General features: G+C 37.4%; 2 long non-coding RNA genes and 1 gene segment (V, D, J or C); 1 reads left to right on the forward strand and 2 right to left on the reverse strand.

The window, feature by feature from the left end:
* LOC127506557 (Ig kappa chain V-III region MOPC 63-like) overlaps positions 1-13,599 on the reverse strand; it is a 220,849-nt gene that overhangs the window by 198,316 nt on the left and 8,934 nt on the right.
* On the reverse strand, positions 100-3,937 carry LOC127506592 (uncharacterized). The gene is made up of 4 exons (XR_007928062.1): positions 2,668-3,937; positions 1,612-1,754; positions 1,058-1,189; positions 100-242 (listed from the first exon to the last, which is right to left on the reverse strand). It is a non-coding gene; the product is annotated as an uncharacterized LOC127506592 (long non-coding RNA).
* LOC127506588 (uncharacterized) lies at positions 4,887-8,789 on the forward strand. The gene is made up of 2 exons (XR_007928056.1): positions 4,887-7,688; positions 7,879-8,789. It is a non-coding gene; the product is annotated as an uncharacterized LOC127506588 (long non-coding RNA).

The raw sequence follows: 13,599 nt of genomic DNA on the forward strand, positions 1-13,599 counted from the left end.
CAGAGGAGTGACTCTGACTCAACCTGAAGTTAAAACTGTCCAACAGGGTCAAACAGCTACAATAGAGTGTCATATAGATGTAGGAATATACAGCAACTTGTTAGCCTGGTATCAGCAGAAACCTGGAGAAGCTCCTAAACTCCTGATTTATCGGATCAACAGCCTCCAGTCAGGAACTCCATCTAGATTCAGTGGCAGTGGATCTGGCAGTGATTTCACTCTGACCATCAGTGGAGTCCAGACTGAAGATACAGGAGATTATTACTGTCAGAGTTGGCACAGCATCAACAGTAATGTGATCAACGAGTATGAGCTAAAGAAAGTGTCTCCATCCACATCTCTCCATCATAAACGTACTCCACACGGCTCTGGGGGCTTAATAAAGGCCTTCTGAAGCGTAGCGATGCATTTGTGTAAAAAAATATCCATATTTAAACAAGTTAAGAAGTAAAATCTCTAGCTTCCACCTTCCGTCTTCAACGTACAAAGAAAGTGTAAAACTCTTGCAGTTCACAAAGCTTACGCTACGTCTTACACCTTCCCTATTAAACTAACGGAAAAAGTGTAACTGACGTGATGCCAGTTTATACTTTCTTCGTAACTTGAATATGGAAGGTGGTCTGGCGGAAGCTAAATATTTTACTTAACTTGTTAAATATGGATATATATATATATATAATCTATTTATTTTATTTTTTTCACAAATGCATCGCTTCGCTTCAGAAGGCCTTTAATAACCCTCCTGGAGCCGTGTGGTGTATGTTTATGATGGATGGAGGTTCTTTCTTCAGCCTTATACTTGTTGATCCCGTTCACTGCCATTATAAAGCTCGGATGCGTCAGAATATTTATTAATATTTCTCAGATTGTGTTCATCAGAAAGAAGAAAGTCATATACACCTAGGACAGCTTGAGGGTGAGTAAAGCTTGGGCTAATTTTCATTTCAAACTGAACTAATCCTTTAACCTAAACTTACTCCAACTGGATCACTTTGAATATAGTAATAACAACAACAGGGTTTCAGCACTTCATTGACTAGATAAGCTAGTACACTACCTGTTCTGTTGGAAGGGCTCTGTAATTACTCTGTGGCAAATCCTGTCCCACCTTCCAAGTCAGAGCTGACTGATGCTGACGAACACTGAGACTTCAGGGCCATCTTCACTTCATTTATCAGATTTGGTAGCTCTAGCAACAAAAATATAGCAACATAAAATATGATAAAGCAATCTCTTACACCTATTTACCAACTCGACTACCTCCAGTGTACATATGGTCATCTAAGCTGATGAATTTAATGTTAATGATGCATTTTTCAAAGCCATCATGCCAGATGTTAGAGGTTGGATAACTGTCAGGTGTCTTGTCATATAATATTGCATTATTGATAATAATGCAATTAATTACCAATAATTATTCAATTCTTTGTATCAATTGTACATAGCAAGTTGAATAATAATATTGAAACAATAGCAGTTCTACAAAACTTTTGAAAGTTTGAAGTGCAAAGACAGTAAAAACTAAGTAAACCACCAAACAGTTTGATAGCTGGCTGCTGATTCACCACAACAGTAAAATAACTAAAACACGCCTCTGAGCATTTTTCTTACTTTTTTTGTTGTAATTTCTCAATTTTTTGTTTTCCTCCATTTTTTTCAGCCTCTTCTGAGTCTCTGTCAAGGTTGTGTTTGATACTCATCAACAGTCTTTCATTTCTCTGTGGTTTGGGAATCACTGTCCTTTTCCTTTGGGTCTGTCAAGGAACAAGAAACAAGAGATGGAAATGATACACATTCATCTTCTTAGATATTTGTCTTCTTACCTCTATAAACGTAAACACATGAACATAAAATGACTGTACCTGAAGGGGAGGGAGGCAGATCTCAAAGGAGATCTGTTAATACTTTATTTTAAGGGTTCACAATTATGCATGTGTTATGCACATACACACTAGTAATTCATGATTAACTTAACATATAGGCTAGTAAGGGCATATTAGCCATTAATTAAAATTTATTAAACATTTGAAGGATCCACATTCATGCCATAAATAAACAAAAATAAGCTAGTAATTAATGATTAACTGAATGTACAGTAAACGCCTTTTAGCCATTATTTAGCAAACCATATATTATTTTTGTGTAGTAATGTACTTCACCAATTAAATAAACTGAACAATGAGAAGCTAGTAACTGTTTAATTAGTGCTGGTTTTATTTATAAATTGCTAAACGTGTGTGACAAAATTTGACCCCCTGTTGTAAAGTGAAAGTTATATTTAGGTTTATTGACCAGAATAAACAATAATCATCACGTTCACACACATAGAAAGAAAGACAGGCCTTGAAAAACAACAATTCACTTTTGATTCAGACATTTACATAAATCATATGAATATCTCAAATTGACAATCAAATTAAACATTAATAGGCAGTTATTAAACACACTGACACTCATATCACTCATGTTTACACGCGGTAGCTTTAGCCCATGTGCTAATCAGTTCAGCTCGCGCTGTGTGCACGCGGCCTACTCAAAACGGCTCATAACTAATCATTTTAGAAACTTCGACATGTCATTTACATTATATTAGTATTAATATCTGGAATTTCACTCACTAAAGCAAAATAGAATCACACCTTTATTCACAAAAGGAAGATTACTCACAGTTCAACACTCCGGGATCCGCTCCGTCTCTCTCTCTCTCTCTCTCTCTCTCTCTCTCCGTCTCTTCAACACTTCAGGCTGACGCATCGACTTCAAAAGCTCCACTTTCAGTGCACTCAATCACATTTCCAGTTAGATTAATGGATTTTTTGGAGAAAGGGTCTGTGCTGGTCTGTGCTGGTCTCTCTCTCTCTCTCTCTCTCTCTCTCTCATCTGCTCACGCTGAAAACAGCGCCGGCGCGACCAGTGGGCGGGACTTATGAATGCGCCGCTACTATTGGCTGTTAAGGGTGTCTCTCACTGCAGCACGATCAGTGATTGGATGAATCTCTTTTTCCTTCTAGATTTTTTTTCCTTTTCTTAACTTTTTTTCTCTTTACTAGTAGCCTGGGTTACCCGGGTTACATCAATCAATCTGGGTCAGAATCAGATCTGATTTCAACCTCTTATTTGAGTTTTTTGGCTCAGTGTTACCATAATTGTTACAACCACACCAGTTCATTTGTGTGTGTGTGTGTGTGTGTCTTTAAGGTTAAACCATGATTGGGGTTTCCCCGAGCCTTGCAACGATAGAGCCGATTATTGTACGCCATTCTTTCATGTGGATCATTAACGTGCTAAAAGTTACAATGCGAACGAGCACGACGAGCGCTCTCGTTGAACAACTCACTCTGTCTCTAACAAAACGTGCGATTGCATAATACTGCTTGTGTAAAGAGAGCAAAAGAGTAGCCTACGATTTTACACTTAATCGACATCAAAGGCAAAAACTATGAAAATGCTTATCACTGAGATGAAATGGCTGATCTGTACTGATGCCGTGAGAATGGTGAAGATTGCTGCCGTGTCTTTGAGTCCCTTTGATACTGAACTAAATAGGAAAACAAACAGAATCCGTGAAAAGAGGACCTGCATGCTTCTGAAATTGAACGGGATTTCTCTCTCATTGCCGCGACAGCTCGATGAATGTTGAATGTTGATAGGCTGACACATGACAGAGTAGCATTAAACATATCCCGTCTAAAATTATCATTTTTTCATTAAAGTAGTAAATCGAGCTAACATTTTCTGTGATTAATTAGATAATCACAAAATAGTCTGTACATACAACATGAGAGGAACATTGCGGTTCACTGGAGCTTAAGTTTTAGATAAAACTTCAACAGAATTTAATAGATAATGATAAAATAAGACTGGATTTTAAACGAGCTATAGCCCGCGCCGGAAGTGAAGGCTGGCGTCAGCATCTGCAGACTCAAACATGTGTGAGCAATCTTTTATACTCCAAGTGTAAGATAATGATTGGTTAAATCATTAATCAATAGGTGACGTAACATTGAGTCTTCCTGGCAGAGCTTACATTTTTCTTAATTGCATTTACACTCACAGTTAAGACACTTGTGATTGCATTTTCATTAAATGTCCCACAATGAATGTAGCGAAATTCAATGTGGATTTGAAAATGCATTCCAAGACGATCACGTCTCCGCCCCGCCCTGTCAATCATTGCGTCAAGGCGGGGCCAGGTGTTGAAAACATGGCGTAAATAGAGCTAAAGAGTGAGGCATTTACAGGCAGATGAAGTAGAGCAAGAACAGAGAAATGTCAGTGTCCCTGACGATTATGCGTGTCCGTCAGCGATAGAACCAGTACGTTATTAGAAGCATAAATAAATTTATGGTTAGGACGACTCGTATGGTACTGGGCCTTTAGGACCAATTGAGCATCATTTAAACACCACAGCCTACCTGAGTGTTGTTGATGACCATGTCCATCCCTTTATGAGCACACTGTACCATCTTCTGATGGCTACTTCCAGCAGGATAACACACCATGTCACAAAGCTCAAATCATCTCAAATTGGGTTCTTGAACATGACAATGAGTTCACTAAACTCAAATGAGCTCCACAGTCACAGATCTCAGTCCAGTAGAGCGCCTTTGGGATGTGCTGGAACTGGAGATTTGAGGCATGATAATGCAAAAGCTTTTGCACAGTGTTGAAAAACATTAGCAGCTGAGAAGTAAAAAATTAAAAAATAAATAGGCCTATGTAATTCATTGCTGTGACCCAGAAGAATGACCCTACTCTGTGTAGCTGTCCAAAATGTTTCTAAAATAGAGAAGAGAGAAATTTAGACATCACCAGAGTGAATTTTAGGAGCATTAGAGACAGTCTGGGTGGGGTGCTTTCTAGTGTGTGAAAGAGGGTTTAAACATCAGAGTTATTTTTGGGTAGAGTTATACAGTTATAGAGTTACAGTAATATAGTTGGTGCTACTGTACCTTAAACACTTTTATTTATTGGTTTAAAGAGTAGAAAAATAGGCATTATTCATTAAATGATTTGTATCATTGTAGTATTGGATGAGTGACCACCACAATCCATCCCTTTATATACCTAAAATGGTGCCTTTGGAGGGCACTGAAGTTTTTAATCATTATCAACATATATTTTTAATAAAAATAACTCTATGAATGAGTTCAAAATGACACTTATTTTTGAGCCTCACACTTTTCAGCGCTCCAGAGCTCTAACATTGGATAGTTTGGACAAAAATAATTCAATTTTCTGAACTCTGGAGTTCTTGAGTTCTTATATCGAACAATCAGTGGTACAGACTTTGTTAGTTGTGTCTTGAATGGATGGTTCATGCAGTTTTAAACAGCGGAGTATAAACAAAGCCCATAGTTTTTTTTTTTCTTAAATAAAATAAATAAACACAAATACATGTAGCTATAACATGCATGTGTGCATTATTACCTCGGTGATGACATTCACTGTCAATAATTCACCTTGACAGCGATCCCTTACAGCATCACTTCAGCTATGTTCGTTATTCGTTGTAATGTGTCAGGGGAATGTTCTTAAAACATTAATCAAAGTAATATTATACCTTCTGTTCTTTTCTTTTAAAAGAACATTAAAAGATGCGCTCAAACCGTTCTCCTGATTCTTTTGAACAAGCGTGAAAAATGACAAAAGCTCCCTTGAATCAGAGCTCTGGCATGTGCGTTACAATACTGAGTTCTGATTGGTCAACACAAGAGCAGGCTGGGAATCCTTTAAAACAATATGTGAAGATAATTAAATTGGGTTACATATTGAATTCATATACATTTTGAATTACTTTTCTTTGTATTTCAAATTTTGTTACATTGTAAATTAAAATATTTTAAATTAAATTATGAAGAATTAATAGTCTATATAATATCACAAACATACCAATACAGTGTAAAAAGTGTTCAGTAATATTTCAAAGGATGTCCCTCTCCCTCTTGATCACTTCAGATCTTGATTGTTTTTTACTGAACAGCTTCACCATGTTTGTGTTAGAGATCCCTGGGAAACTGCTTTATTAAATACAAACGATCAATTCAAACTTCAGGTTACAGATAATAAAAATCATTGAAAATATGAGTATGAACTGTCAGAAACAGAGACTTGAGGTGTATTATGATACATGGCAATCTAAAAATGGGAAAAGCTAGATTTGCTTGTAGACCATAGCACAATACTCACCCTAAAGTTGTTACTTGGGTAAATTTGGTTTTATATTCGCACATTCGGACTTCCGCATAGGCTACAATAACTTTGTACACTACATTGGACATTCAGTGGACGTTCGCAAGTAAGTATGCCATTAAAATAATACTTGCCCATTTTGATCGGTTGTGAAAAATGTTGTAGGGTTACAATCATTGGTTGTAAATATCATGTCGCTGTTCAGAATTTGCAAACATTAACTTTATTGCAGATTATTAGAACGTTCTTAAACGCGGAAGTCCGAATGTGCGAATATAAAACCAACTTTACCCAAGTAAAGTTGTTGATGTAACTTGAAAAGTTTAATGATCTTCTCCATTTAGGTGTGACAGCTGACAGACTCGCAACATGATGATCATCATTTACAGAAATCCAGCGATGTTCTTGTAAGCTGAGAAGTCATCTTTTCCTCTGTCATTTTGAAAGCTCTGCGTAAGGAACAATGACTTCCTTCTTCTTCTTCTTTTAGTTTTTTGGCGGATTGCAATCATGACTTATCAGGTGCATAGCTCCACCTACTGTACAGGAGTTTGTAGCAATGGATTATGGTGCGATAAAACTACTTTACATAATATTAATATTAAAAACAATGACTTCCGATGCCGCGCCGATGTAAATAGGCTGCCTGAGGAAAAATGTGGAAGTGACTGTGTCCATTGGGGCGTAAATGCCACCCAGGACCTTTTTAATTGGTTTAAAGAAACACCAGGTATCCAGTGGTCCACAAATATAGGGAAATTACAGATAGTAAGGATTTACTATTTGAATGTAATTTATTTTTTATTATTTTTATGAGAAATTTTCAATTCACCTATAGGTGAAATGGGTGCTTCTTAAACGACGTTTCAAAAAAGGTTCAGGAGCAGCACGGTCCTGAATGAAACGTCCCCATCTGACTAACAGAGAACCGTATGGGAACGTTCTGTTAATGTCCCAAATGTCCTCTTTGTAACGATCTTATGTGACCATTGATTAACCAATGTGGAACGTCCCTCTAAAGTCATATAAAGAAACTTGAACTGCAGCACTTTCATAACCAAAAGAGGATGTTTTACAAACATCTCTAATGTAAAGGTTCAGGATTTCCGTCACATTTAGAGAACTTTTAGGGAATGGTGCACAAGGTCACGAGAACGTCCCCTCCTATGTGAGATGGATGTAGATCTGCACATCATCAGTGTCTCAGTAGTCAGAGTAAAAATAAAACTACTAAACTAACTAAAAATAACATTAGTGAGAATGTAAATCATCATTCTGTAACTCTAGTGTATATTAGTTTGTCTGTTGTAAATCCTGCCCACTTCTTTGCATTGTCACACATGCTTCAGTGCTCTGAGAGTGTTTATAGTGCTGTGAGTTTAACACTTCATGACTGAGAGCAGAACAGAACACAATCTTCATCATCACACAAGACAAAAGAACAACAATGAACACAATCACCTTCTTCATCTGGACTCTCACTCTGATCGCTCAAGGTTTGTGAAATACAATTGTTGTTGTTGTTTTTTTTACAATTATTTTTAATTCTTTTAAAATGTCAAATATCATTTTCATTTTTGTTTCTGTTTTGTTTCTGCAGCTCTACAATTATTCTCTTGAAATATTAAATGTTCAAAATTTTAGATAATTTTTATTTTATTATTTTCTTCTTGTTCTTTCTTTCAGAGTGTAGAGGACAGTACTCTGTAACTCAGAGTCCATCAATAATTCAGGCTCAACCAGGACAAGAAGTCAGAATAAACTGTAAAACCAGCAGTAGAGTGAGTGGTGGTAATTGTTTAGCCTGGTACTTACAGAAACCTGGAGAAGCTCCTAAACTCCTCATATATGATGCATCAAGCCGTTATACTGGAACTCCATCTAGATTCAGTGGCAGTGGATCTGACAGTGATTTCACTCTGACCATCAGTGGAGTCCAGACTGAAGATACAGGACATTATTACTGCATGGGTAGACACTGTCCTAGTAGATGTGTGTTCACACAGTGATAAAGAGTGGTACAAAAACCTCGGTCAGTCAGACGTCACAGTGATGCACTGATACAGCTGAGAGATACTGCAGCTGCTGATGGAGGATCACAAACAACACATTGTTGTATCAAACCTTTCAGAAACATTATTTATTTATTTATTTATTTGGATGTACTAAGCATGTGACATAATCTTTATATTATATAAATGTTAGTGGTGCTTGACACTGCAAAACTTTGCCACAACAATGTAATCTAACTGCAGGAAAGTCAGTCACTTTAACTGCACTTCCATGCTTCATCACTAGATGGCGTGTCTGTTACATAACTGAGTTCTCTATCTGTCAGTCACTTTGACGTTGTGTCGATGTGATGACACTAGTGTAGTGTTTCTCAACCTTTTTTACTCGATGGCCTCCTCCTTCACCAAATCAATACTGCAGTGCCCCCCTAAGATGCCTGATATTTCCTCTTATACTGAACTTCCACAGCAAAGAGAGAAAAGTGTTTGTATTTAAGCCTTTTTATTAACAAAACATTTGTCAAAACAACGTCTGCTTCCCCATCGACATACAGCATGAGCGCAAACAATAAACAATAAATCTTCCTATGGTGTCCCAGTAATTGTTCCCGATTAAACCACTGAAAATAGAACATTACATACAAGTTTTGCTGAAGTTAACTCAATTATAGAATTGTTTCTTTATTTCTCTATGGCATGGTGTCACCCTCAGGAAACATAAAAGGTTTTTGGTCTTCACACCGGATCTATATATGACACGTCTGTTCAGTGAAATGAGGGGCTGAAGTGGGTGCAGCCTTTTCTGTTTATCCACATTTCATAATGGATATATTATCGGGGACCCCCAAGGGTTAAATAAAAACACACAAAACAAGCCCTATAATTTAATAAAATAACATATTATCAAGACACTTCATATTTAATGGTATTAGATGATTTGATAGTTGCATTTAATAGATTACAACTTCAATAAAACATTTTCATTTTGTTTGTAACATTGTATTTGAAATGGTAAAACATTGTTGACTTATCTTAAGTGTCTGAATTTCTGAGGAACTCTTATAGCGCTGCAGGACTAGCCTACAGCAAACACTGAACCAGACTATTAAATGTTGAGCAAGGGATCTCATTGGCTGCAGGATCAGCAGAGACCAATCAGCCTGAGTCATTTGGTATTGATGTGATTGCTTACAGACTGCATGTAAAGGACCGATCGAAGCCTGTGCCATCTTCAGTTTCATGACTGAACTAGATTTCTGACATGACAATTCTTGGAGAGTTTGTCATGATAATGAATATGACAATGTTAATGTGTTTGGTCTGCTGCTGTTGATTATATCTGCTGTAGAGTACAGAACTTTCCACTGCCAAAACACACACAACATGCTGCTGCTGTACGAGCAAACATGAATCACCCCATAGCAGATCTGGACAGGTGGAGCTGGGGGAGGTGGAGGGTTTCTGAAAGTACACTGCACTGCTACAGCAAACGATAGACAAGTGTTTGAATGTTGAGCAGCAAGATCATTGACTACTGATACAGCAGGAATCATTCAGTTGTGTCCTGTAGAGAATGATGTGTAAATGTGTATGTCTGACTCTGTATATTTACTGTTACTGTGCTTTGCTGATGTAAAGCCTTTCTTTTAACCCTGTCAGTAAAACTATTGGACTCTGAATGTATATCGTCCTGATCTCTCTTCTGTCTTTTGCATTCAGAGGGTGTTTTACATGAGCGGCACATGCTTCACTGCTCTGAATGTGTTTATAGCTCTATGAACTGAACATGACATGATCAAGAGCTCTTCTTCATCAACCAACAAACATGACTTTCAGCTGCAGCTGCTCATAAACACAATCACACACAACACTGATCACAGACAAACACTAATAACACTAGATCATCTAAATCAACATCAATCTTGTGTTTATAAAGAGAATGAGTCAGTGTTTAATATGATCATCATGTTTTAGGTGTAATATATGATCCCTGTCAATCAAACTGAACAGACTGAATTCAGTCACTTCTGCTGTCTGGACGTGATGCTTTCCAATTGATTTTCATGACATTTTCATATATATTTTCATCACCACATTTTCAGCAGAAGTGAAACTGGTGTGTTCCAGTCCAGATCATGTGACCAATCAAACAGTGAGACTGAAAAGCCCATTTGCATTGTCAGGGTGGAGTGATTCTGATCCTCTCAGAATAGAGCAGCTCTGTCTCCAGAGACCATGTTCAAACCCCAAGAGCTTTATTTGACATTTCCTGCTACATCAAGTTTGTGAAAAGCACCTGCATGTTCATCTGTTAGTTGAATGATGTTGTCAGACACAAAGTGAACTTGTTGAGAAGCTTTATTGAATGTTACAGCAGATTGAAAGATCACACAGTGCTTTGACACGCCAGCTCTCTTTCAGTATTGAGTTGTAAATCACTACAGCTGCAGCACTAGACTCATGTGAATCCTGCCTGACACAGGACACTCAGATACGGCTCATCTTCAGGAGAGAAACATCAGCACTCAGAGCTCTTGTGGAACGAGACCTCATGAGGAGCTCCATCATGTGTTACTCTGCAGACGTACACCTCTCCCTGTTCCCAGCGTGCTTTGCTGAGGGTCAGGACGCTACTGCGGCTGTAGCGGCCGTCCCGCTGGCTCTCTGCGCTGGTCACGACCCCCTCGGTGACCTCTGACCCGTCCAGTGTCCAGCTCACCAGCGCCCCCTGTGGAGAGTAAGAGCTGAGCAGGCAGAGCAGTGCGGCTGAGTCTCCAGAGATCTGCAGAGAAGAGGGCGGCAGCAGAGACACTGAGGGCTTCACTGTGGGACCAGCTGCAGGAGACAAACACAACACATTCACAAACACAAAGAAAACACACTGTTTCACTCACAGCATTTCAACAGCAGCAAAAATACAACAATCTGATCCTTCATGACATTCAACATCACTAGAGCTGATATAATATACAATATACAAACTACACAATCACTATATACATTTAAATCAAACCTCAGAAATGAAACTCAATATACTGAGACACTGACTGCTTTAATTCCAGCAGTTTTAAACTCTGAACATTAAGTTCTTAAATTTTACTTGAGATATTCAGCTAAAAATGTAACTCAATTTCAAACAGAATTAAAACAACTGAATCATACATATATTTTGTTTGTATTAAAAACACTGAATTATAAGTACAACATGTGAAAAGAGATTCAGTATCATTGACTGAAATACAGAAAGTAACATTTACATTCTGATGTCAGATTTATTTTTCCCCTATGATATCTACAATAAAAGATGAACTATCTATGAACCCAGTATAGAAATAAATGAAGGAAAATTAAACTTGTAATAAACTGAATAAACTCAACGTGAGACTCATTATGGAAATATGTTTAGAATTTTTGAAAGGAATAATGTCGTTATTCTGAATGTATAAACATGAAAATATAATTGCTTTAGATTAAATAATTATGAAACTATATCAGTATACTTTACTTAAAGCCTTCATACACAATCAATTAAAAATGCATTTTTAATGCATTAATTAAGCATCATTATACACATTATACTGCATGTATGATCTCATGAATAATTCATTAAGCAGTTATAACACATCATAATATCATCTATTCACTGTTACACCTTTTGAAAGTATAATGGGGTAAAACAAATTGCAAACAACCAATTTCAGATGTAACATTGAATTTGTTGATATAATGCCTTTTAATTTTGTTTACAATTATTTATTAAAAGATTTAAGTCATTATAATCTTAATTATGGATACTTTTATAACACATTATACATAAATCCTTTAAGTAAAGTTTCAGCACAATATTATTATTAAAAAAATGTTCTTGTTTCAACTGTAAAACACTTTCTGAAATCTAAATTGTAATTTATTTTTGTAAATTGTTAATTAAACAGACTTACCAAGCACCAGTTTAGTTCCTCCACCGAAAGTCAACCACAGTGATACAATCTAATGAAACGGTCGTACAAAAACCTCTATTCCACTCGAGTGAACACAAACTCCAGCAGAGAGAGAGAAACAACACTTCAACACACTGATATTAGAAGAAACTCAGATCTTCTCAACACTCAAACATTCAGTTTGGACAAAATGTTTCTGATACAACACTGTTTATGGAAATATATTTGATGATTTTGACCTCTGAGGTGACCTTTGACCTCTTTTATCATGGATGATGATATTATCATATTCACATATTATCAGAAACATTCACCTTATATAAATGAATCATGCATGAGAGTGAATAGATTATTTCTACAGCGGCACTGAAAGCTGAAAATGCTTCATCCAATATCTGACAGATGTTCACATAAAGTCAAAGACTAGTGTCTTATCAGTCTGTCAAACATAAACAAAAAACATTTTATAATTAAAAATTAAAATTAAAAATATTTTACAATTAATCAATATGTACAATTATTACAAAATGATTCAACATCAATCTGAATGTAAAATCTTAGGTTGCACTTTATTTCGATGGTCCACTTTAGATATTCAAGCACATTAATAGAGAGGCGAAGGGAAGGAAAAGGTGTGGTAGAAAAAAGTGTACAAGCAATAGGGATAACCGCACCCTGGAGAGGATTGTGAAACAAAACCCATTCAAAAATGTGGGGGAGATTCACAAAGAGTGGACTGCAGCTGGAGTCAGTGCTTCAAGAACCACTACGCACAGACGTATGCAAGACATGGGTTTCAGCTGTCACATTCCTTGTGTCAAGCCACTCTTGAACAACAGACAGCGTCAGAAGCGTCTCACCTGGGCTAAAGACAAAAAGGACTGGACTGCTGCTGAGTGGTCCAAAGTTATGTTCTCTGATGGAAGTAAATTTTGCATTTCCTTTGGAAATCAGGGTCCCAGAGTCTGGAGGAAGAGAGGAGAGGCACACAATCCACGTTGCTTGAGGTCCAGTGTAAAGTTTCCACAGTCAGTGATGGTTTGGGATGCCATGTCATCTGCTGGTGTTGGTCCGCTGTGTTTTCTGAGGTCCAAGGTCAACGCAGCCGTATACCAGGAAGTTTTAGAGCACTTCATGCTTCCTGCTGCTGACCAACTTTATGGAGATGCAGATTCCATTTTCCAACAGGACTTGGCACCTGCACACAGTGCTAAAGCTACCAGTACCTGGTTTAAGGACCATGGTATCCCTGTTCTTAATTGGCCAGCAAACTCGCCTGACCTTAACCCCATAGAAAATCTATGGAGTATTGTGAAGAGGAAGATGCAATATGCCAGACCCAACAATGCAGAAGAGCTGAAGGCCACTATCAGAGCAACCTGGGCTCTTATAACACCTGAGCAGTGCCACAGACTGATCGACTCCATGCCATGCCGCATTGCTGCAGTAATTCA

This window comes from Ctenopharyngodon idella, chromosome 24 (genome assembly GCF_019924925.1).
Source record: "Ctenopharyngodon idella isolate HZGC_01 chromosome 24, HZGC01, whole genome shotgun sequence".
NCBI classification, from domain to species: Eukaryota; Metazoa; Chordata; class Actinopteri; order Cypriniformes; family Xenocyprididae; genus Ctenopharyngodon; species Ctenopharyngodon idella.